Source organism: Sinocyclocheilus rhinocerous, unplaced genomic scaffold (genome assembly GCF_001515625.1).
Source record: "Sinocyclocheilus rhinocerous isolate Xijiao unplaced genomic scaffold, SAMN03320098_v1.1 scaffold1341, whole genome shotgun sequence".
NCBI classification, from domain to species: domain Eukaryota; kingdom Metazoa; phylum Chordata; class Actinopteri; order Cypriniformes; family Cyprinidae; genus Sinocyclocheilus; species Sinocyclocheilus rhinocerous.
The window spans coordinates 226,242-226,575 of NW_015637670.1; the positions used below are offsets into that span (position 1 = coordinate 226,242).

The following is a 334-nucleotide window of genomic DNA, read 5'->3' on the forward strand; positions in this document are numbered from 1 at the left end:
AGTGTGAGATTTCCCGGCCTGAAATTTTTTTCCCAGTCCACCCCTCGTGGAAATTAATGGCGCAGACATGCAGTTTCATTTATTACACATAGGCCTACTGAAGCTCGCGGTGTTTTCAGCCTCTGCCACCTCAATATAGGAGTACATGAACACATAAACATAATCTCCAGATCTGCTCTGAGTCACTTCATGAGCAGTTTCCTTATTTTGAGAAAACTATCATCATATCATATACAAAGAGACACCAATGTTTCAAAAAGACACTAATGTTTCAGGAGTTTAGTACACAAAATAGGACACATGCTTATTAGATAACCGTATTTGAGTTGATGTA

The 334-nt window shown here is 38.9% G+C and overlaps 1 pseudogene; it reads left to right on the plus strand.

The window, feature by feature from the left end:
• Positions 1-334, plus strand: part of LOC107749256 (complement C3-like) — a 50,751-nt pseudogene that overhangs the window by 8,011 nt on the left and 42,406 nt on the right.